General features: G+C 36.6%; 1 protein-coding gene across 12 annotated transcripts in view; it reads right to left on the minus strand.

Moving 5' to 3' along the window:
* The window catches only part of SUGCT (succinyl-CoA:glutarate-CoA transferase), a 319,512-nt gene that overhangs the window by 26,285 nt on the left and 268,035 nt on the right, over positions 1-25,192 (minus strand). The window lies entirely within an intron of this gene.

Genomic DNA, 25,192 nt, shown 5'->3' on the forward strand with positions numbered 1-25,192 from the left:
AATCTGACAAAGAAATAGCAGGAGGATCACAAGTAGTCCCCATTAATGTTGTCTTCTGTATTGCTCTGAACATGTGTATCACAAAAAAAAAAAAAAAAAAAAAAAAAAAAAAAAGATATGGTGTTATATCACTTTTAATAAGATTCAGTTCTACCTGTGTCCTGCTTCTGGCCAGGACAGGGTTAATTTTTGCAGTAGCCTGGAGAGAGAAGGGCTAGGACCTGGAGGTTATTCTGTAGCATCTCAGGCTATTCCAGGGCAGGGGAAAGTGACCCTGTTCCAGGGAGAAGGGGCTCCTTCCAGTTGAGAGAATGTGACAGAGGGAGTTGTCTGGTATTGTCTATTATTGAGGGTATTTTCCATGTGAATATTTTCTTTTCTTATGCCCACTGTCACTAGCATTGTTGCTGTTAATGCTTGTTTTCTTATCTGAGTGTTGTTTCCAGTAAATTGTTCTAAATCTCAACCTGTGATCTTTACCTTTTGTGCCTCAGATTGGAGGGAGAGACCAATGTTTTAGTGGGAGTACTAAACTGGAGATTACCATTCCTAAACCACAACAACCTACAATGTATGAGTTTAACTGACTACGCTTCAAATTGATTATTTCAATCAAATGCTGCAGGAAAATGTGAAGTATGGCTTAAGGTTTTTCAAGGTGTCATGCAAAGCTGTTATCTTGAATCTCAAAAGGCTTAAGAGGCCTGCAGTCCTTTCCCTTTTGCATGGGGGAAATCAGAGTGGGTGAAGCATCTTCTTAGCAGCAAACTGGGATTCTGTAGACCTCCTGGATGTCCCTGTGTCATCCTTCATTGTACGGCTGAGGCCTGTTCCAACAGACTTGGTATCAATCAGGCAAGTAAGCGGTGCCTAAAAATCAATACACCTTTAAGAAGCACCTCAACCAAGGCATGCAAAAATCACTTCTTAAAAACTCATATATTTTAAATATACAAAATACTTGCAAACCTGAGAAAACAGAAGCATGTAAGCCTTTAAAAATGATAATTTTTCAGATTTTCTCTCTGTCTATGGATATAGATTGCCCCTGCAATATGCCACAACATTAAACTTTCAACTGGAAGAACAATTCTCAGCCACCTCTTTCATAAAAACCTGTCAATCATTTATAATGTTTTTTGACTGATAAATTATAGAGCTGCTTCACTGAGCAATTTAAGTCATATTATTTACAGCTGGAGAAAAATGAGAACAGTCTAGAGAGGCCAAAAAATATGATACATTCATGCAAACTAATTTAGATTTGTAATTTTTTTGCCATTAGTTTGAGAAGATAAAGGATAACCTTTTCAAGTTTTACTTTGCTTGGCATTGCATTTATATTTTCAAATGAAAGGTCTTGAACACAGAACTTCATGAGGGTTAATAAGTTTCAGTGCTATTGCTGTTGTGCTGAGACTAAATCCAGATGGAACTACTGAAGTATTGCTGTATTTGGAATGTCTATGCAGAGTCTTTTAAAACAGCATTCAGTGGCACTTAATTTTTTTTTTAATCATGTGGTGTCAAATTATACACTACTGTGCAAAAACTTGTTAAGCAGACCCTTGAGAAAGCATCTTTGCAATTTTTGGGGTGCTTTTGTTTTGTTCTGGTTTGGTTTGGTTGTTGGGGTTTTTTTTAACAGGGATTGGTGGCATGAAGGTAGATCTGCAACTCTGACATTTTCCTTTACAGTCTCACTGCTGTCCTCCTGTGTGCACCTTTTCAGTCTTGATGGCTGCAATAGTGACAGTACCCAGACATGGAGAGCGGCTGGCGGCTAGGACTAGGCAAAAGACCATTCCTCATGTTGGCCTCGCTCTTCTCAGCTCTCCTCAGTGAGCATGAGGCAGAGAGACATTTCAGCTGTTTGTACAATTACAATTGGTTTTCAAATTCTGTGTTTTGACCTGAGACTTTCATCGGACTAAATCTGGCCGCTGCATAGCATGTCTCAGCAAAGCTTCCCCACAGGCAGTGGAGCCCTTCTAATGAAGCAGGGCTACTCTCCAGCAGTGGTCACTTCCTGCGCTGCAATGCTTCTGGACCCACCACCAAGGGGGTCAGGAAGAAAAAAAGTTAAATAATGGAAGCATGGTGGATCCATGGTGTGCTGAACCTCCTGCCATTTTCCATCACTTTGGCATGAAAAAATAGAACATTTGAAGGCATCTTCAGGGTATATACTTACTTTGAGTAATTGCTTCTGTTTTTAAACTACACAGAGGCTCAGCTGAACCAAGAAGTGCACAGACAATTGGAAGAAAACTATCCCTAATCCAAAGAGTTTACAGACTGAGTTTACACTACTGAATTGGGCAGCAGTAGAGTCTCAAAAATATGGCAAGAGATACCAAAACACCTGTATTGAAATGAAAGGTGAAATAAATAGACAGAAAATGCTCAGCTTTTCTGCATAATTCAAGGTCTGTGTTTAACTCCTAGGAGACAGAACCTGCTCTTTTGCACCTCACACTGTTCCTTAAGAGAATGTTTTATGGGATAAGAACATATTGTCAAATCACCCATGAGGTAATCTCTTCTGTACCTTTTATCCTCATACCAGAAGCAACTCAGGAGTTTCTCAGAAAACTAATCTTAGGTGAGTAACTGAAATATTCATAATAAGAGCTGCAACTGTTTGCTCTATGCTGACTTGTACTATTTCAATGCTTTTTCATGATCTTTATCAATTTTTGCTCCTGTATTACACTTAAGATGACTTCATAGGGAAGAGGTCACTTCTATATTTTTTTTTTATGTGTGCTGGGAGAACAGCACATGTGGGGATCTGTTCTCCAAAGATATATGTTACAATAAATAGATTAGGAACATCACTACCACTGCTAATTTGTCCTATACAGAATTCAGATTTCTAAGTTAACTTCCTCACCAATTTAATGTCAATAAATTAAACAGAAATGTTTAATCTAATTGTATTTAAGAACCCAGAAACTTTGAAGGGTTTAAGTAATGAGAGAAAAAAAAAAATTCAGACAGGCTACTTATTGCATTGTACAAATAAGCTGACACATTACAAGAACCATCCATCATGCATTAACAATAGATATTTGGATTCTCTCTTCTGAGCCTTCTATCTTTTTGGAACTCATAGCAAAATAAAAGTATAAATTCATTAATCATCTGTGTGCTGGAGGACATTAAAGAAGTAATGCTTGCCCCATTATATCTTGAACTAAAAATTATGGTGTTTTTCCAAGAGCAGGAGAAGCCAAGAGTACCAATTATGGTCCTCTCATTTAAACAAGATAGCGTCTTTCTCTGATCAGACAACCCAAATGTATGCATGAAACCACTCTGTAACAGTTACAGTGAGTGTCAGTAATTCTGATTTCCAAATATGAAAAATGTATGTAACTTAGTTAACAATGCATACAGTAGATGCAACCTCAAATAATTGTTTGCCTCGTAAAAATTTGGAATATGAGAAAAAATAATATTTCTCAGCTGTGGTGCTGGCTGTGGTTTTAGTTTGTTTTGCTTTTCCATTAGGAATCTGGTATTTGTGGCTGACATTTTTATTGCATTAATGGCAGGAAACAATATGAAAAGAATGCAGACAGAAGTGGAAAACATTAACAGAAAAATTTAGATCCATTGCAGGGACATTCTAATTATGATGGTGAGTAATAGACATGTAGCAGAAAAGGCCAGGTTCAGTAAGTGTACATGGAATTTCCTTCACATTTTAAATTTGAGTTTCAAGTCTAAAAAGCTGAAGACTTGCAAAATGTTAGAGAAGCTTTGTTCTCCATTTTACTAGATATGGGTCCCTTCATTTCTGCAAACTACAAAGTACAATAGCACGAGACAGCAAAAATTTAAAGCCTTAATCTAACTGGTATCATCACAGCTTCCCAGAAAGTCTGCTTATTGAAAAATGTCTAGGGTTTAGCCTTCAATTTAAGGTGCTGTTGGCTGTTTTAAGCTGTTTGTCTTTGAAAAGACTGTCTGAGTTTCTGGCATTTGCAGCTAAAGGCTGAGCATGATGAAAATTTGGGGTCAATGTGTCATGCTTAATTTGTCGTTATAAGAAGCACAGTATATTCTGTACTAATTGCACTTACTGCCATATTTATTTTCATTAAAAAGCAAAAACAAAAACAACATCACCATTTAGTTTTACTCCACAATGCAATGGATCTTGCCATTTGCTGAGAAACTGAACACACAAAAAAACCCTTATCACATAATTTATGTACAATTGGAGATGCGTCTAGTTTTGTCTTGTTAAATGAGAACCAGATCTAACCACCAGTGAAGTTAACAGAAGACTTCCCCTTACACTTCAGCAGGCATTGGATTAAAGCATTGTTTTTTGGTGAGTCACAATTTTCTACAGCTGTCATTTTATCAGTGTTGGAGACCTTATTTGTGTGTTTCAATGCTTTCAAACACTTTCTTCTTATTTAGAACTTGGGATGTTCTCTTGTGGGCTAGGAAGGATGACTTTTTCACAAACAGATATATTTATTTTTTTGAAGACATCTGAATGTGAAATGTATTGAACTAAATATAAGTCAGTTCATCTGCAAAGGTTAGCAGCTAAACTTTGTACAGTGGCTGCAATTGGGTCCTACAAACATGTAGAAGTTATTAACTGTACCTACCAACCAGTCCCATAGGTTCAAATGGGACTACTCACTTCAGGAGTTACTGATGTGCATGGTTGTTTGCAGGATCAAAGCCCCACTATGAAGCAGAAAGAAAACATCCCCTTGGAGGGAGCTACCAAACAGAAAATACATGAGGAGTAAGAAACAAAGAGATATTTCAAGATGAGGTACTGCACTGAGAATAGATGAGTCATGGAAAAGATGCTAAGTGATTCATTAATAACAGAAGCTTAGCCAAAAAGGAATGTACAAGTATGAAACTAATGACTATGCTTTTACAATACTAGAAAACTATTTGGTTTTGTAAACTTAACATAAGAATAATTTTCTCCCATTCTGAAAATTTATTATGCAATTAGTTGTCACTTTATTAAACTATATGCACGGCTGTGATAACGGTGGCTCAAAATACTAAGGACTTTACAGTTTTTGTTTTAAAAAAGAAAAACACTAGGAACTTCAAGTCCTGCCAATTTTTCCTCCCTGCCAAGTCCTATTAGCATAAATGAACAGTTTATTTTAAGAAATGCCTGATAAATTACTCCACACAATCGGTAATGAGGGTACTGTCAGCAAAGGAGAATCATTTCCAAAATTTACTTGGCACAAATGAGTGGTTGACTAGCTCACAACCATGTTACATGGCCTGAGGCCCCGTTTTATTCCATAAATCTGCCTGACCTCTTCAGGGTGAAAATTAGTGATTCTATAGAAGAGGTTGTGGGGCAAACCTGGTCTGTTTGCACTTTTTCTCCTTTTTAAGAAAAATCAACATGTTCAAACCATCTATAGGACTATTTCAATAGCTTCCTCTTTTTTGGCATACTGAAGCTCCAACCTAAAGACACTGCCATAGGTTGTATGTAAAAAATGCACACCTTTTTAATCAAAATTACAAGAAACAAAAACATGAAGACAAGAATTATACCATTTCTTAAGAAAAAAATGAGAGGCATGAGTCTCCATCGTGCTTCAATTAATCTCAACATCACTGTGTTATCTAACAAATCAATTCTCCTTTCTTTTTAGAATATAGTTTCAAAACTAGAGAGGAATCCCTTGGCACGGATTATTGTGTCAATTAGCAACTGAAGCCAATAATCATTCATCATCTCTTCTGAAGAATCCCTGGTAAAAGTCCCTAAATACTTACTCATCATTGCTATGGAATTCATTACATTAAAGCAGGGAGAAAACCTTTCAAAGAAATAATTTAAGATAATAAAGTTTTTTTTAAAAAGCTCCAAGAAATCACTTATGCTCTGCTTTCCCACCACTGCAAATTACTTCCAATTGTTATTCCTCTTTTTAAAAAGTTTGATTGTTACTGATTTGTCCAGTCTACTCTTCCAAGTCCGAAATTATAGTTTTCCCACACTCCCTTGCAGACTGCTTGATTAGTTCAAATATTTTTTATTCCAGTTTTCAGAATATTTTTAATATAACTCAATCTGCACATACTTTGTGTATCATCTGTGAAGTTCTTGACATCTAACAATATGTTATATATGTAGTTAAACATTCATGTCTAAACAATGTCTAACACAATATGAATACACAGGCAGTCTATATAAAATATAAAGGAAAATAAAAGGCCCCACAAGTCTCATGAAGTTTCATAGGAAAAGAATACACATCAACAGCCTCCCAAGGGGTCTGATGTGAGCCCCAATCTGCTTGTCAGTGCACAGCTGTGGTGCTGTTAGTAAGATGTTGCACTATTTGCCATTTGACAAGGAAGCAAAGGGTCTGTAGAGCTGAAGAAAACACCCTGAGTGCAGGAGAGTGCAGCAGACTCACTTCAGGGGCTGAACCCACACACAGTGGCAGACAGATCTAGAGAAAAAGTTCTCCATGACACATCTCAAGGTATCCATAGCTACTATTAAGTCCAGAGTAGGCTAACAGTCATGACACTTCAAGGCTTTTGTTCAACAGAGTTTCAGTCCTGAGGTAACTGTGACAAAACCACTCTTTAGCAAGGTTTGCAAGGACAGTTTCTCTTCTCTGGGAGAAGCATTTTAGCCATGGTAAGTTTTCAGTCTAAGAAACATATGCATTTTAAAATGTAGCCTGAAATTTCAGAAAAGTTTCTCTGTACATAAGTATAACTGTGTGAAACAGCAAGAAATTATGTACTGAGAGACTCTAAAATCTCTCAAGCTTTCTCACTTTTCCATATTAAGTTGATTCCAGGCAGCTGCCTAATGAAATGCTTCTTTACCAAAGTGAGGTTCAGAACACAGAACTTTGCTAAACCTGTGTAAAGCACATACCACACACTTTCTCAGAGCACTGAGGAACAACAGAGCAAACCTGCCAGGTCAGACACCTTCCGGGAAGGCTGCATTTCCTCTCTCAAGCACAGGATTTGACATCAAAAGGGAGGAATGTTTTTCACTTTTTTGCGTTTTATCCCAATGTAGCAAAGGGTACAGGGGATAAGCAGAAACAAATCTGAAGTGCTTTCAAAGATTTTTTTTCCTAGTGTTATGTAAGACTCTATAGATTGCTTACAGGTACCCTGTAATGGAATGGTGGGAACATTTACACCACACCAGTGCTGCATTCTCCTGCAGCTACAGCTGTACAGCCACCAGTTTTGACCACAGAACACCTTCAAAATGGCCTGCAGAATAGCTCTGCTGAAACTCAATGAATCAAGAGTATAACTTAATACTGCCATTACCATGGCCATATGTAATTTTATTTTACTTTTTCTTCAAGCAAACTGTAACCATTTTTGAAAGAAATGAGATTTTGAGCTTCTGTTGGCATCAAGATCATAGTAATTTATTTTTTATACTTCCCTTTTTTATCACTTATTTACTTTGATTTGGATCTTAATTTTGTGTGGGTACTATCTTCGGATTTCCCTCTACTATCAGTAGCCTTTAGTTTCTATTATTAAGTATCATCAGCCTTTAGTTTCTATTATTGCTGCAAGTGGGTTTTTGATGGCTGAAACAGACCTTAATCTACACAATGGTATCAAATAATCAACTTTTTTACTGATTTTTTTACTAGTTCATTGCACCGTTTATTGCTTCCTTTTAGCACAGTAGACTTGATTTTTCTGTGCCAAGGTAAAAATTAGGAAGGGAGATGGTAGAGTGAAGGGAAAGAGATGCAGAAATGTGAAAGCTGAACAATGCAAAGTGAGAAGTATTTACCAGTACTTGCTTTTACCAGAACTTGTACAGTTCTTGCTTACAAGCTCGTTATTGCCAGATTGTCTCTCTTGTTGCTCTTTGAGCATCCATGCTAATGTGACTCCTTTTGAGTTAATTTTGAAGTCTATTGCCAGGCATCTTAACTCTCAGATAGTCTGGTAACATCTTTGTTTATATATCCTTAAGTCATACAGCAGCTGCAGCAGAAAGCTTGTCTATTTGTTTTATTATTTTATTTTTCTTTGTTTTCTTTGTATTTTTACCAAAGCTGATATTTCATGAAGCTGTGCAATGTCCTGTGGTCAGTAAGAAGTCTGAGCACCTCAGATTCCTATTTCTTTGCTCCTATCTGGGCATACAGTCTTGGTTGACATTTCATTCAGATCTATATTAGTAGGTCCGAAGTGTATTTCAGGCACACTGTAGCACCCTCTAAGTCCTGCAGGATTGCTATTCGGTCTCCTTCAAAAAAAATATATTTTGGGCATACAGTACATTCCTCACAGACTAAAACAGAGTAACTTCCTGTCATAAGTGCCCCTTCAGACTGCCATGGTTGGTACACAAGCTGATTTACTACTGCCTGGTCTTCAGGGGGCTGTGTGAAGCCCACCACTGGAGATGCAGATTTTGTCTTATAAAATCATGTCTAGTATTCTGGAAGGCATCTCTTCTTGAGGGCATCTAACATATGCAGAGATTTTCTTCGGAAGTGCCTTATTTTCATATTGTACTGCTAAAGTTTTACAAAGAAACAAACCCAAGTACAAACTCAGATGTTGTCCATGTTCCTTCAAGCAGATTTTGGGCAAGTGCTGAAAGGTGAAGTGAGGGAACTGCATTTCAGAAAGCATGGCTCTGAAATTTGCTTCCTGTCTTTAGTAAATGTTCTGGGCTGCTTGGTGTGCATTAGCCCTGTGCCTAAGCTCCTACAGAACAAAATAATTTTGCTTTAGCTACCCTATAGAGTCTTAGGAGCAGTATGTCCTAATTGTTTGAAACACCTTGGGTAATTCCAGAAAAAAAATCACTATGTCTAATAGACATTGGACTGCTTTCATTTTAAGTGCTTTCCTAATCACATTGACTTTTCCAGGGTCTTGCTGACATCTCTCCAGATGTCAGCTAACAGAGAAAACATAGTTTTACTCAAGTTCTACATGTCTACATTCAACTTCATATTTTGCTTATTACATAGTGACACTGACTGTCTCTTTTGTCAGATCATTAATTTTTAATAGCTCTGTCATCAGCTTCAAGCCACATGTTTGGGAATTCCTCCCAGCTTGAATTTACATTGCAACACCTTAGAAGTTGGCCGCAGGTCAAAAGAATTTACATCACACAATTATCTTCCAAAAGGTGTAGTCAGTGTTGTCACATGGCTCAAATCACAGAATGGTAAAAGTCTTAGCCTGACAGAGGTGTTAAATGGATGATAGCTTATAGAATCTAGTCTGTATTAGTGCTGACATACATACATACAATTATATGCTTTGATGCTTGGCTAGATGAAGATCCTCAGTTTATTCCAAATTTTTCTCAGCAACAATTAGGCATCTGAGTCATTCTCTAAAAGTTTCAATAGACATAATAATGTCAATTCTTGTAGAGTTATCAACTATTTGTTATCACTCTGCCATTATCAAAAACTGAATTTTAGTCATCTCACTGTATTGAGACTTCTTTCTGACTTCACTTTTGTGTGTCTGATTCCCTGAAGTATGACCGTACATTTTCTGAAAAGAAGAACAACACAGAGAACACTCTCTCCTTTACCAGGCTCAGGAAATTAATACCTTGTGTATATAACATCTCTTGATTATGAAATTTATTCTCCATAGGCTGCATTTGCTGTTTGGCTTCAAATGCCTGCATCATGAATTTTAGTTCTCCAGATTAAAGTCATCCAGCTTGGTAGGATTAGGCTGCTGAAGGCTTCACCATCCAACTGGAGTCAACTGAATAAGACCTGATAGAACAGTTCTGAAAATAAACAGGCTGACATTGTTCTTTGCATCCCTGTGCAACTGATTTATCTGGACTTATGCAAGACAACCAGAAGGCATCTTTCTTTTAACTGTAGTCTCTATGTCCTCCATACCTATTAACACTTTCTCTATTTCCCAAGCTACAACACACTGGACAGAAAGTCTTGCTATGCTCTCTGCTTTTTCTGTGTTTTTGCTGGGAACTAGACAGGGTTTGTACTGCCTTGTGTATTGTTTCACTCAGTACATACCCTGCAACCCAACACTTGCATTCTTGTACAATCTGTCTCTGTCCTGTTTCTGAATTTCCTTTAATTTGTCCCTGTTCTGCACTGGTGACACTGTTTTGATCCTCTTGCTAGACAGTTCAGCTGCCCCTGCCATTTGAAGAAATTAATCTGTTTCTTTCAGCATCATCCTCTATATGCTGGAATCATTTTCCCCATATATGTTTCTGTCTCTCATTAAGTGATCTTTTATATCTCTAAAAGTACATGTGGATGCCAGATTATGTGACTGTGAGGCAAGCATATATCGCCCCTTATGTTCCTTGGGTTCAGATAAATACACAGTTACATTCTTTCTAGGCTCATAGTATATCAAATACTTTTATTAGCTGCTACAGTGTTTTAGGTATTATTTGTACCAACTATATCTCATTCACTTCCCTTTTTCACCAGAAGCAATAGTAGAAATGTTTTATTATACTTTTCTCATCGTTACACTCCCAGCTAATGCTTTATTCACTATATATTAGTACTGTTATGCTTGAGTAAGGATTTTTAATATGGGAATTCATCTTTATTAATGGACTTTAAGTCTCATGGCTGTTCATTGCCTCATGGCTGCTTCTTTTCTCTCTATAAAGCTCCTGTTTTGTCTTCCAGTAATGCTTTATTCTTGTTGTTAGCATCACCTGACTGACTATTGTATCACACTGTTCTCTACTGCATAAGGCAGGCAGGGAGTGCCCCCCATCTGAGAAGTCCAATGTACTCTATTACATTACTTGCAGAGATCATTCAATTGCCATTAACATCCCAGACACAAGCACACAAACTAGCAAACTAGCTCTTTGGTTACTTCTCCTTATCCATTTTTCCTCTTAAAGTCTGTGCTTCTCTGTGACAGCTCCATGTCTTGCTCAGCAAGGATGAACTTTTGAGAAGATCAGAAAATAAGAATCTAATGAGTTTCTCTATACTGGTAAAGTAACAGATGACTTCTCTACACCACATCCTGCCTCACAATAGCTGCTATCTATATTCCATGGCGGCTCCCCATTCTCCCTTAACAAGTATTCCAACAATTTATTTTAAACTAGTTGCTGAGAAAAATGTTTGAATTCTTATACAAAGCACTGAAAGCTGAGTGTAAGACAAACTGTGGAAGAGTATCTCCCCTGGAACAATAAAACACAGGTTTTGTCATTCAGGGTAATGGCAAACCTTGAACACTGCAGCTAGAACCAAGGGGTGAAGCCAATGGACAATGTCACTGACTGATGACAGCCCCTAGGACAAGCAGAATAAAAGGGGTGGGAGCGAATCCCCAAAAGACTGCTTTCTTTTTCAGCTATTTGTACATTAGCTATTCTGCCTGCTCTGTAATTTCTATGACCTCCAAGCCTACGCAGAATTATGAATACCTATTGTTGACTTAATTGGCAGAATAAAAAGAAACATCTGCCAAACTAGCCCAGTTTCTTAACCTCTGATGGTCTCGGACACACTATGACTGTGAGAGAGAATAATGCATTTTGTTTCTACAAAAAAGCCTGGAAGAGATCCTTCCTCAGTTCAGGGAGACATTCCCAGTGTAAAACAAAGAACCAATACACAACAGAAACTTCATAGAAGCTTTCTTGTTGTCAGGTGCCCATCTAATATGGCATGTGGAATATATCCACAATAGCACTGCTAGGCTGGAAGGGAAGGGTAGAATTAAGGTGATGAAATAAAAAAGGTCAGGCCTTTTCTTTCTTGCTAGAAAATTTGAGAGAGGTGAGTAGACACATAGGTAGAAGAAGGTCTAAGGAAGATGTAAATTAAGAAGTTTTTAAAATAGAATAGAACAAAATGGAATAGTTGAGTTGGAAGGGACATATAGATATTATCTAGTCTAACTGCATCACCACTTTTGCTGTCCAGTGGAGGACTGGATTGTGCTGCTGGTTGTGACTGTGTGGAGCTGACTCCAGCAAGGTACTGATGGGTAGAAGCCTCATTAAAGCATTTCTCGGGCTCCATCCTTCATGCTTTGCTGTCATCAAATGCAGGAAACAAGGAAGTTCATAGTCAGATCTTTAGAATTTAGATTTCAGAAAACCATGAAGAAACGTAGGTTTCATTGTCCACATCATATTCTGGATTTCATGGCATTCACGTGGTAGAAGAAGCTCTGTCTCATGGTATAGGTCTACACCATCCTGCCCACCAGCTGAAGCTCTCTCAGAAGAGACATCCCCTACATCAATAAACACTCCTTGCATGAAGACCTGCAGACCAGAAATAGGTACCACCATGTCAGGCGGAGTGCCATGAGTTTCTGCTCTGCTTAAGAACTATCAGAGTAGGAAAATATTCACAGAGGCATGAACAGATCACAGGATGACTGTAAGCTATTAATGAGATACAAGCAAATACATTCTTGTGTCTCAGGGAAGATATTTCCATAGGAAAGGCAGGCATTGTGCAAAGCCCTGATGGGAGCTCACATCCATTACGGACCATTAAGGACATTTCTCATTTTTCAGGTTCAAGAAAGATAACTTCCCTCTGGAGTAAAAGCAGGCAAAAACTAAGCCCCGTGACTTATGGCCTACAGAAGAAAATGACAACTGGAAGGAGCAATACAGATGCTTGGAGGCCTACCATCATTTTCAAGAAAGGGATAAATTATTAAGACGAAGGAAGAAAAGGAGCTATTGAAGTAAAGAAAAAATAATGGTAAACCATTAGGGACTTCTTTCCAAGAAGGCAACCTCATCAGAAACTGTGTAGTGGTAAATGTTCATTGGTGAATTGGAGGGGAATCATGCATGCTCTTTATATCCCTGCATGCCCAAGGAACCAAACTCCTGCCTTTCATCTCTGGCATCACCACAACAAAAAATATTTATATATTATATAAATGCCCTTATTTACAAAGCCTGAAATTGCATACTAATTTTGGCACCAAGGTCCACAATGACAAGAGTGATACCTTCCTAAATCTTTCATTACTTCGAATCTTAAATACTAAAGGCAAAAAAGATTTGACAGAGCTATAGCTAAGACCTGAACCTCTTTCTGCAGTACAAGGCAGGCAAATAACTCTTAGAAAGATTAAAGGGAGGAACTAACTCTGAAAGTTTAACCCTGTGACTGAAGGGTGTTTTACATCATTTATAAGCATGGCCAGTGGTTGTGTTTAACATAAGAGCTGTGCAGCTAGTTTTAGTGGGACAAGGGCATGTGATGGCAATAGCAGCAGTGGGGTATATTCCCAGTTTGTGACAGTTCATCTTCACCAGAGGACAAGCCTCTCAGGAGATGAGACGACCCACCAACCCCTGGAGGTGTCTGAGGTTGTCAGCACTTTTCAGCTCCATAGCAGTGGCAAGACCAAGGGAACACCTTCTTGAGGATCATTGCAGAGCTTGCCATCCTCAACCCCTGGGGAACCAGGGACAGCAGTCATATGAAATGGAGTGCAGAGATGTTGCCAGGGGTCCCAGTGGTTTGAAGCACCCACAGGTGCCCTGTAAGACATGGAAAGGATTTTTGCCCCCAAGGTAGATCAGACATGGGGCATTTGGCCACTCTTGGAAGCCCCTGAGATGGCTCCAAGTAGGGTAGATTAGAGTTTGGGCATCTCCTCGAAGGTGTGAACAGTCTGTGGAGCAGGGAGGTGACAGGTTTTACTCACATGCTCAGAAAATAGCCAATAGCTATGTAAAATTACTTAATTCCTTCTAATCCAAACAGACAGTGCAAATGGCCCACTGAGCATATCCTGTTGTGCAAGATCTCCTTTAGTATACAACATACAGAGAGTGTATGTGTCCACGTTGTAGATGTCTGGGACAAATTAAATCACTGAAAAAAAATATGCCAAAGTAACTAGGGTGGATGTGGAGGCATTAAACCCTAAAACACAGTATTAGAAAAATATGGAAAAAACTGATAAATTTAAACTTATCTACTTTTTTTTACACAAACAAAATAAATCTCAGCATCATATAGATAACATAACCACAATGCAAAATGTGTATGGTTTAAATCGATCCTTTGAAACAGAAGTACAAAGGAAAGAAAAACTAATTGACTATATATTCTCTGTCTCTTTTTTTTTTTTTTTTTTTTTTTTTGCCAATAGATGCAATAGCATTAGAAAAGATAATTTATGTCATATCCTGTATGGTGAGTGGTTATATGAGAATGTAATCTGGTGCACATCTTATTAAGCTGCATTTTTTCCTGTTATATAGCTCTCTTCACGTAGATCTGAATCCATTTCATCACCCCTGGGTTTTATTGTAGGCTGAACATTACCAGTGGAAGAAGACCACTTGTGAGTGAATTTTATATTCATTGTATCTTAAAATTCAGTGCAAAATTGTTTTCTTGACCAGCATGTCTCACTATTTCATGTTTCAGTATTTAGGAAAGACTGGTAGTATGAGACCTGTGGAAGAAACCAATCTATTATCAAAAGTCATAAGTCCTTCAAAGGCTGAGTTGTACATCAATGACATCTGCACCCAGAAATAACTCTGGAATTAAATACAATCACATTTCTGCCTGAATTGGTGTCTTTGGATAGGTATTCTTAGTTTACTAGCTAAAAGCTGCTAGGAAGTAGAAATCAGCTATTATCCCAGTATGATGAGCAAACCAAAACACAGTCCTTCCTCTCCAAAGTGGGGTTCACATGTCCTGGTTACTAGAAACAGGACTTCTTTCTTTTTACAAGATAGGAGATGATAATAGTTACATTATTCAAATATAAAACTAAATCTTGAACTACTAAAAACTCTTCTGCTAAAGACATTAAGCACAAGAAGACAGAAATTTCCTAAATTATGATTGAGCTTTCAATCTTATATCTTGGCTTTTTAAAGAGCCTCTACAAATTGATCCTTTAAATATTTCTGCATAATTATCAGTCACTTTGTAAAGTGCACCATGGATTAAAATCTTTCATTTTGTTTTGCATATATTAGGTTCCCTATCTTACATTGCATTTCAGTTGATTACTTAGAGTAAATTTAGAAAAATTATATGACAAAGCTCCAAATAGAGTCTTCAAAAAACAGCAGAGCACTTTTACTGAGGACATGTCTTACTGTGAATAAGACTGCATTTGTTTAATTCATTCATCCTGAGTTTAAAAATTATCCACAATTTACTAAGGCATTTAACATCAACAATGTATTCACAACGAATCATCACAGCATGTAAGTTCCCTGAATGTACCCAATATTTGAAATCTGATTTATAAATAAATAATTATTTTTTGCCTGGCTTTCAATTTATTTTTTCTTGGATATCAAAGGTAAGTAAAATTATCCATAAGTACTGTTCAAATGTGAGGAGGTAAAAACTCAGTATGATACCAAAGATTAACTTTGTTCTCAATTACAATAATTTTCTTTATACAAGGTTTTGTTAAAAAAAAAGTTTATACACTAAACAGAAAATATTTGGATTTCTGAATTTTCTGAATCACCTCTACCTATAAATTATATGCACTGTAATGACCTAATTCTCTCTCTACAGTTTAACACCAAACAACTTCCTTGAGTTGTCAAGTGTAGAAGTGTTTACAATATATTCACATCTGATATACAAGTGTAATGGATAATTATGTAACTGAAGTATATTATTATATTTCTTTGTAACTGGTACCCAGTAAAAGATTAAATTGAAAGAGTAAGATAAGACTTTAGTCTTATAACTCCTAAATACAATCAATGAAACATTTTGAATCATATCTGTGTACACTTGGGGAAATGAATACCAATCTACAAAAATACCTGAAAATGAGAAGTATATGCACCTGAGTGAAAACTTCCTACAAAAAATATAGCACCTGAGTGAAAATTTCTTTCATTGGTGTACAACTCAGCCTTTGAAAGACGACTTTTGATTATAGATTGATTTCTTCCACAGGTCTCATTAAAAAAAGAAAAAATACAAAAAAAGTAACAGTAAAAAAGTAAATGCATATCCACGGAAATGGTAACATTGCCTCATGGATATGAGGGTTGTGGATGATGCTGCTTTGAGTGGTAAGCTTTCTAGCAGTGAGAATCTGAAAGTCATATTAAAGTTGTAAACAAGGTATTCCTTTCTTTCTTGAAGTCAACTGGAAGGATGATTCCAAGGTATGCCCACACTAGCTAACATTCTGAAAAGCTTAAAATCTGTAAGAATAGTAACTCTTAGAAGGTAAATGGCTTAACTGGAAGACAATAAAGTGGTGAGCTACTCCCCCAATTCATCATTTTCCTCCAGTAATTTTCTCTACATTGTCATTCTTAGAAAAGTGCTTGAAGGGTATGTTAAAGTTGTCTCCTGCAGTCTAACATTGCTATGCAGCCATGTCAAAACTACTTTTTGACCCATGTATTCTCCCAACACTTTTAAAGGCAGTAAAAGCTAGAGCAAGGTACCTGAATCTACAAGGAGCAAAAGAACAGGTCAGCATTTCTGATTTTTTTTCTCAGGAAATCCAAGCAAAAAATGGGGAGTGGAAAAGTAAGCTAATGAACTCTACATTCAGTTTTGAGATAAAACAACTACTTAGTTATACAGTGGGGACATTGACTTGTGAGTAGTGAGGAAGTCAGAAAGTAAAACTTTCCTTTCAGGAGCTACAACACAGGTCCTTATTCCAGCCTTTTAAGAAGGTACCAAAGGTAAATATTACCAAGACAATGACCTGTCGCACTTTTAAAAAAATTTCTGTCCCCCTAGGTATGAGCAAATAGGAAAACTAATATGTTTCAAATTATAGGAGAGTTTTCACCACAGATTCACTCATATAGGGATCTACCTCATAATCAAAGCAATGTAGCTTAACCTTTTAGCACTAATCCTGTGATTTCTTTAGAATGCTATTAAATTGCTTTGAGCCTATACAAGCCTGTATGTCTGTATCTGGGCTTGAAATAACAGATGTGTACATGAAGTTATGTGCTGTACAAATTGGATGATGGCAATTAGGTATTAGTGCATCATCAGCCTTAAAACTTTGCCCCACATGTTTATAAGTGGTACTGCCTGTTTTCACAAATGGGCCTCATTTTCTGTTCCGTGCGATGTTTCTAAAAACAGCCGGCAAAGAATATTAAAAAGCTTGTTCTAATCTGCAAACTTCTGCTTCATTTCACCTCTACATCTAGTTGAAAACCAATGAGGAACACTCCACTTACACACAAATCAATTTTTCTTTATTGTCCTGCCAAAGGTACAATCTCTAAATAACTTTAATTCAAAGCAATGGACTCACATAAAATTTTAAAATTCATTAAGTTATCAATTCCATTTGATATATCATTTATTTGCTTTTTATATGAGTAATCTGCTCTTATTTTCTCTGTTCAGTCTAGTTTCAGAGAGCCAAAACAGGGATTCTGTTTTCTTAGTGAATTCTGTTCTGTACCTTAACAGACTCTGTGTCAGGCAGATTTTGCTAATCAGGTCTTTACTCAATGCCTAGTGTTTCAACAGACCCTGGATTAAGCTAGTTCACATCTATTCTGTCTTGGTTTAAATATTTGCACACTATGTTAGGATGGACAAGCTACTTTAATTCGCCTAAAAAAAAGTTCATGTTAGCAAAAAAGTGAACATTTGAATCAAATTTGGTGACCAATAGCAGATAAATAAAAGTCTTATGAAGAAATAAAAGGAACATCTAGTCACAAAAACACTGGAAAAATTATTGGGAATTTCTTTCTCTCCCAGAACCACAAAAAAAGTTCCGGAATAGCTAGCAAAATGGCAGAGGGCAAAAGAGGTGGCAACAATGCTTTATTTTTGATAGCCCAAATTATTAAGGCATCGTTTAGAATATTCAAAACTCAGGTCAAAATCACCATTTTAGTTTTTGATTTTGATGTAATATGGCATTAATTTCTGGGCTGGACTTTACTAGCAAGAGTGGTAAGTATAAGGAATAGGAACAAAAATAATTTCAAGTTCACATTGACTGAAAGGACTTAAATATTCCCTGCTTCAGGAGTTATAGATAAATTAACTAATGTACAACAGGTACACTGTATGTACTGATAGCTGGCTCTTAATCAACTGAACAACTAAGCTAACTCTATAAGCCTTATTTTGCCCCTTATTTCTATGTGATGATTCTTTTAATAAACTACAAGGAAAAATAGCATCAAATGTCACAAAATATGAATATTATAATTTGGAAAAAATAATAGTTAATTGTGAATTATATTATCTCAATATTTTGCATGAAGAAGTGAGATACATAATTTCATGGGCTAAGAGACTTGCCCATAATCAGTCAGGAAGTTTACGATGCACTCTATACAACTGCAGATTTTCCTGTATATATATAGTACATAGACTGCAATAAAAAAGACGGAGTTACAAAACTGTAACTGCACTGTACTTACACAAAGGACCTGAAAAGATCTGGGCAATTTACCCTACATAGTTTGTCAAAAAGTTATCTAGATAAAATTTTGGTCATGTAAGAACTTTCATCATACAAAAATTACTTAAACCTCATGAAAGACACAGAAAAATATATAATTTCTGTATTAAACTGAAGATATAGGGTTTTTAACAATTAATCAGGCCTTTAAAGACAGATGCAGATATTTGCCAAATTTTCCATCTCTTGAGGATTTCTGAAAAAGACAAACTATAGTCAAACATACGGGAAAGAGTTAAATTGATGACATTCTATGGTCAATGTGATAAAAAGGAAAAACATGACCTAATGGCCATTGCTGACCACAAAATTATTCAGTCTAGATTCACATAAAACAGGGTAAGTCCAATCACTCTTACTGTTGACCCAAGCCAACGGGTCAAGATGATGTGAAGGAAACACAAATGAGGATTAGTCTACTCAGTATCCTAGGGACTAAGTAAAATTTTCTAGATGTTTAAAACATGTTCTTACATTTAATGAAACCAACCCTTTTTTAACTGACAGTAGATTCCTTTTCTTATCCAATAATTATTAAAGATCATAAAGATATATGAAAAATTTATGGGTGCTGAAGCAATTCAGCTGTTTTACAACACACCCGAGGCATGCAGACATATCTTTATAATCACACACCCTGAACTGTGTGAGCACCTGGCTGTGCTTGTTACAGAGTGGGGTTAAGAAACTACTTTCTAAGTTATTGTTATTTATAAAGAAAGAAGTGGGAAACACATTCAAACAGAAGAAAAAAACACATCATTTTAGACAAAGTTGAATTTTAGGACAATGACATTTGTGGAAAACTCATTAATTTATTTGGCTATTCAGTCAAATACTTCAACTTTCACCCCTTCCCTCCCCTCACCATGTGACATAAATGAGTTACTCTTGCTCCATCAGAATTATGTCCAGTTTAAACACAATCCTAGTATAGCTTAGGACACATGGAGGAAAATGTAAAGAAAATATTCTCCAGTAACTAAAAGTATATTTACCCATCAACATTTAATACCTCAACCACAGCTTTACTTGACTTATCATGTACAAAGCAGAAAAATGTCCCCACTTGTCCCCTGAAAATTTTTGTTTTTCCTCCCTATACAGCAGCGCCGGACCCTGGAAAAAACACACAATAAAAGAAAACCAACTTTGATTGCCAGATCCTAAAGACTGGCTAAGAAACCTGGGGTCTGATGAGAGAAGAGTCTGGCTCAGAGACCTTGAATAGCAGTTTTGGAGTGCCATTGCTTGAGTGACACAGTCAGTACTGGTCCCAGTCAGTACTGCTACTCAGTTACTTTGAGACTGATGAAAAAGCTTCCACTATTTCTTAATTCCCTCCAACAGCTGAAGACATAGAACTTGGTAAGAAATAGCTGCCTTTTCTTCCTAAAAACAACTTTAAATGATTTAACTGTGACACTAAGACTAAAGGTATAACAAGTTTTAAAATATGTGGTAGAGAAATACTATGGAAACATATGACAGAGGAGCAAAAATGTTAAGAGGTTTGTTATTAATGTTTTACTTTAAAATTATTCTTAAAACATTTCAAATTAAAGCATCATTCATTAAAAAGATGCACTAGCCTTTCTACATAATCCTGAAGCCAATAACATATTCTTTGCCATTCCAACCATCTCTTTTCTGCTTTTGCAATCAGTATGTATATACTGTTTATACCTTTATTAATTTTTTTAAGTATTTTGAGGATAGCTAGGTGAGCTGTGATACATTATTTGTGTAGGTTCTTGTAATGGTCATGGACTCCTCAAAATTGAAATCAGCTCTGTGAATGTACAAGACATACATAGTCAGCCCTGATGACTAAAAAAGACAAATGAGGTCATGGTAATGCTGGTGAAGCTGTTTGTCTCCAATGTACCATAAATAGTGAAGTGAAATTAAAATTTTTCAATCAACATTGGTTATGCACATGCATGCACACACACACAGACAGGCACACACATATGAAAAACACCTGATGAGAAGCAGACAGGATCAGAATTTCAAGCAAAGTATGTTAAAAAAATTGTTGAGATTTTTTATGTTGTTATTGTTATATTGAAGCATCTCTTAGCTGCAGGAAATAATGGATTGGAGTACAGACTTCCTTAATTTCCTGCAAACTTCCTCCATGTGGAAGTCACTTTTCTCTGCTTTACAGACCCACTGAAGCTTCCTCTTCTACACTTACAGTAATGGCCAAAAAATTAGCAAAAAATATCAGCCATATTTGCTCCCTTTATTGCAATACTCTGATCAAATACATAGACACACCACTGTTTCCTTAACTATAACTAGTCTCTCACATACATGAAGAAAATAGGTATAAATACATACATAACAAATCGAAATAAATATTTAAAATAACAAACAGAGTTTTCCCAAGAAATTCCATCCCTGAGGAATTAAAGTAGTTTTCAATTATTAACCTATATCCAAAAAACTGCAAACAATTAGTTTGGTAAGACACAGAGTGATTTTTCCAAGGTTAAGAAAGAAATCTGTGACACAATAGGGAAGTCCTATTAGATTTCTTGCCTCTTTGTCTTATTCTTTAAAACCATTCTTCTAAGAGATTGATAGCAATTAGTCTCCATGGAACCATGACACCATTTAATGAATCACACACAACAGGAAAAGCCTACCTCTGAAAAAAAATTCTTTCCTGTTTCAGTAGTATATTTGTAATGCACAGTGACAGGAGAAGACCAGAAAAAGGGACATTTCTCCTGAGTAGGTTGATTAATTAACATAAGCTTCCTGAATTCAGTCCAAAAAATCTATGTCAAGGAGGAATCCTGCACTGTTTTTCCTAACTGAGCTTGGAATAGCCCCCCAAAAACTTTATCTCATGAGCACAGAAGGAAATGATGAAGCCAGGTATGAAATTGGCCTTTCTGAGAAATAAAGTTATCCTTGATGCACTTCATGGACCAAAGGAGAGGCATTGTGTTTATCAACTCAGGAAATGGGGATGAGAAAAACGTACAACATAAACATTATCAAAACTAAGAATATTTGTTTTGTCTGGAAGAGTGATTTACACAACTTCAACAGTTATATTGCTTCCTGTTTGATCAGAGCTGATTCCGAAGTCTAGGCTTATATCCAAATCCCCAGTTTGCTACAGCTTGGAAGGGGTCAGAAATGAAATTTAGTTCACAAAGGCTCCTGCTAGTTAATAATTCTAAAAAGGCTAGTTTTTTAGGGACAGTTGAATACATAGTGGTTTTCTCATTAAAAAAAATAATATTACAAACACTGTTTTGACTTTAAAAAACAACCATCAGCCTTTAAAAGTCAACATTAGAGACTAGATAATGCAGAAGCTGGGAGTATTATTATCTGAGTTTCCTAAACCATACAAGGGGACTGTAATTGAAAAGGTTTGGGAAAGACTGTATTGCATCCATTAGCTTTTTTTTATGTAATCAGTATGGGTTGGGAGCACCCATTGTGCTCCATATTGGCACTCAGAATACTCAGTGGCTTCCAGAAATCCACATACTACCACTCTTTGTAAAATCCATTACTCATTGGCAAAGTAGTTCAAGACTAATCCAGATGCTAAAACTTCTCGAAATTTTGTCCCTTCACTTACCTGTAGTGTCTCTTACCATCCTGTATCATCTGCAATCTGGCACTGTATAAAACATTATTTTTTTTGTCCCTGGGAGTACTTTCTGTGCTCTACATTTCTCATTTGAATAACGTGTGTCATTTCTCCTTCAGATCTCTGTGGAATGTGCTAAGCATAACAGAGCTGAGGAAAAGATACTAATGTTAATCACAGAATAAGAACATAATCCAAGTTGGAGAGGACTTCAGGAGGACGCCACTCTTACTTGGATCAGGTCAGAGTCACGTCCTAGGTCAGATCAGGTTGGCCCTTGCTTTACCTAGCTGTTCCTTGAAAATGTCTAACAACAGAGTATGCATACCTCTCAGGGCAACCTGCTCAACTGCCTGGCTGTTGTCATGATAAAACAGATTTTCATGATATACAGGCTGAATCTCTCTTGTCCATCATTCTACCACCATGTGCTGCTATGAAGAACTCAGCTCTTCACATTGATAATCTTCCTGTAGGTACTGAAGGGCTTCTGACAGGTGCCCCTGAGACTGCCTCTTCCCCTGGCTCCACCTTTCCAGCTGAGGTGCTCCAGCTCCTGATCATCTTTGGAGCACTGCCCTGAACTGAAGATTATTAAGTTGCCTTCAGGTACAGAAACAGAAAAGATTCATCAGTTCAGCCCTACAATCAGATGAACCAGTTCTGGCAAGAATGACTCAAGCAGGGCTCTCTTACAATGTTACACATTCTATATAACAAGTATATATAGTGTATATAACATTCAATATGACAAGTGTATGTATATGTCAGTTCAAAACCAACGTCATTACATGAATGTATGGAATTATATAGGTGAAACATTATCCTAATGAAACCACTGAACTACCACAGAACCACATTTTTCTTCAGAATGTTCTCACAATCTTTTATAGAGTCACTCTTAGACACAATGAACTCTCTTTTTCATATTTGTTCTTGAGTCAGAGATATCTTGATACTAATAACAGCAATGGGGTCTATTTGTACATAGACATTTTTCATGAATACTTGAAACAAGTATTCTTGCTTTGAAACTTGAAAACAAGGTCTCTTGCTTTCCTACCATAAAGTTACATTCTGAAAAGAAAAATTACTAGAAAAATATTCTTTGTAGTACAACTTCTCCCACCACCCTGTAATGCACTTATCAGCACACAGTATAGTTTAGGCTGGGAGTCACAAAAATGGCAAGGGGGAAAAGTGAGGAAAGAACCAAATTCAATAACCATATCAAAAGATATTAAAGATATTTAAGCAAAGAAGGAGTATTAATTACCAAGTCCAACATTAAAAATATAGCCAACACTAATGTCAATGGCAAAATCCATTTCAAGCTGCAAAAACTCCAAAGGAGGATTCATACACATCATGAATCGACTCTCAAACTGGGGACATGCCTGGAGAAGGACTACTGCAAATCAATACACTAGACACAGAGGCCACCTGTGATACTTGGAGCTGAAATCTGCCAGCATGGCGCACTTAATTGGTGCCTGTCACTGTACTCACAACTTTATTTGGCAGCAGGAGTCAGACCTCTGTCAAGAGCCTCAAGTGTGATGTCCAATTCAATTACTAAAGGACACATTAAAATCTGGCTTATATGGTTAAGAAATACCAGCAACCTATTTTTATTTTGGGATTGGAATCTCCCCAGTCCCTTAAAAGAAAAACATTTTCAGCCTTTTCAATTTCAACATTTACATTAACAACTAAATTTTCTTTAATAAGCAATCCTGAGACAGAAACTGAGAGCTTAGTAAACTTGTTCTCTACCAAATACAAGATATTAAAATATAACCACATTAAAAAACCCAAAACCTTCTATTTCTTAACTGTCATTGAGAAGAAATTATCTACTGTTCGTTTTCTTTGCACACTCTTCCCTGTACTCTTCAGATATATCATTAAGTAGGACAAATCCAGGGTACTTCTATTATCTATCATCAACAGTGGTCAAATTCACTTTAGTTTTGGGACAGTGTAATGCACTGTCTTCCCAGTGATATCAATAGGTCCATTCTGCTCACACTGAGTAAGTGTTCTTCCCCCTTTCCTCCCCTGTGTCTCCCCTCCTTATCCTCCCATGCCAGGAAAGGAAGGAATTCTACTTTTCCTGCTCAAATATCCAATAATCATTTCAGCCATCTGTTTCAATACAAGAAACTCTTCATAGAAGTCCATCTAAATGGCAAACCATTAGAGACTAAGATGATTTATTTTAGTTTAGTGTAGTGTCACTAGTTTAATAAACTAAAAAAAATTACTAAGGATTTGGGAAGTACTATGGCTTACCTATGTAAAAACTCACTCTCTTGCCAATACATTCTATCGCTGCTGACAGACATTAGAACATTCATTTCATCTCTTTCCTCTTCTTGCAGTTTAAGCTATCCCCTTAAGGAGTATTTGCTTTCTCTAAGATAGATTATAAATTGTATGAAACATGAAAACCTTACACACTTCCTCTACCATCTGTAAGGCTTTTATTTCTACTTCTTAAAAAAGAATTAACTCAAAAACCTTTTATTTGTCTTTTCATTTTGGGTAAATAAACCAGGATTACTTTTCTGTAGGAAAATTCTTTAAAAAAGGATTGCTATTTTCAGATATGTGCATCTAAATTATAGAAGCATTTTTCAATACAGTCAATCAAATACAGTCAACCAAACATTCAAATCTAGTGAGACCAAATGTGGAATGCAAACTGTGATAAAGAGCATATATGGAGTGTACACATCCACACACACAAACACCCCCTCTACTCATGAAGAAAACATGATCTAATACAAGATTGGTTTCTTCCAAGTAATTCTTTCTGCATCCCAGTGTGATTCCAGGATGTAAAAATTAAGATAAATTTTATGGGTCAATTTCTTCTTAACACTACATGTGCTCAAGTCAACTGAAATTGATGACAACTGGATGCAGTGTCAGAAGATGGAATTGGCACAGAAAATCACAATGTAAGGAGAAGTTCTTATAAAACTAGACACGACATAGTGCTTTGAATGAAGGAGGAAACAATTCACAATGTGGCCTGGGAGAAACGAAAGCAGAGAGAAGCAGAAAAATTGACCCAACAGCTAACAGGTT

The sequence above is a fragment of the Motacilla alba genome, chromosome 2 (genome assembly GCF_015832195.1).
Source record: "Motacilla alba alba isolate MOTALB_02 chromosome 2, Motacilla_alba_V1.0_pri, whole genome shotgun sequence".
In the NCBI taxonomy this organism is placed as follows: domain Eukaryota; kingdom Metazoa; phylum Chordata; class Aves; order Passeriformes; family Motacillidae; genus Motacilla; species Motacilla alba.